The sequence below is a fragment of the Diachasma alloeum genome, unplaced genomic scaffold (genome assembly GCF_001412515.2).
Source record: "Diachasma alloeum isolate Michigan unplaced genomic scaffold, Dall2.0 Dall_scaffold_00564, whole genome shotgun sequence".
NCBI lineage: Eukaryota > Metazoa > Arthropoda > Insecta > Hymenoptera > Braconidae > Diachasma > Diachasma alloeum.
In genome coordinates, this window is record NW_021680696.1 from 229954 (window position 1) to 231191 (window position 1238).

Genomic DNA, 1238 nt, shown 5'->3' on the forward strand with positions numbered 1-1238 from the left:
AGAACAACCTCTCATTCTCTCAGCTGAGCATCTGGAGAATGATACTCGGCACCGGGGTCTCAGTGGACCACCCCAGCTGGGATGGTGGCAGAGGGATGGACCATTCCCCATGCTTATCGAGCCAGCCGATTATACCCAGGAGCGCCTGGTTAGCAGGTTGGAAGAGGAGCGTCGCGAGCGCGACGATTGGGACGCCGAGGACGAGGAGTTGGCCCAGGTATCGCTGTTCGGGGAGTCCGATGAGGACAGGGAGTGGTAGTGTTCCTCGTCAGTCCCTATAGACCCACAGACTAGTGGTTTAGTGACAGTTATATTTAATGCATAAGGTGAACAATGACGATTTTTGGATTTTTCGGAGCCCTGTGAGGAGAGTGCAGTACAGGTAAAGTATTCTTTTAATATGTTTACGGTTTTCGCGAATTTTATCGGAGCACCGGTATGCTCTTTCAGTTCGAAAAATTTTGTCCCCCGAATTTTTGCTATATATTGTGGCCTGAGGGTCAACGTTCCTCCAAAACCACTCGAGATTGGGATACGCGTCCGCAGTACACGTTTTACCCCCTCCGCTCACACACGTCGGAGCCGCGTTATTCCGATCGGTGCGATGGTGGGTCCCTAAATATATTAGTGATGGAGGGGGCCAATATTTTTGAGCCCCAAATTTTAGTATCGCGCCCGAGGGACCAGTGGTTGCTTCAAAACCGCTCGGGGTTGGGGTACTCGTTCAGTATACGCTATACCCTCACCGCGCACATACGTCGGAGCCGCGCTATTCCGATCGGTGTGGTGGTGGGTTCTTTACTCACAAGCGGTGGTGGGGGGTAAAATTTTTGACCCCAAAATTTCAATTACGTGGCCGAAGGACCAGCGGTTCTCCCGAAACCGCTCGGGGTTGGGATACGCGCCCGGGTGACGCACCCGCATCCACGCTGTACCCCACCGCTCACACACGTCAGAGCCGTGCTACTCTGACAGGTGTGGTGGTGGGGCCATATCGACTTTAGGTGGGGGGCGCCAAAGTAGTTCCCATATTACTGCGGTGTATTGCGCGATTCGATGCAGTATCATCGAAACCTGTCAGTGGCCTGGGTTGACTACCGTAAGGCATTTGATAGCACGGGCCATCAGCTCATCTTTCTGCTGTTGGAGTATGTTGCGGTAGAAACTAATATAGTGAGGTGCCTTAAAGACCTTGCACCGCTTTGGAGGACGCGCTTCACCATAACATCTGGGGGGGG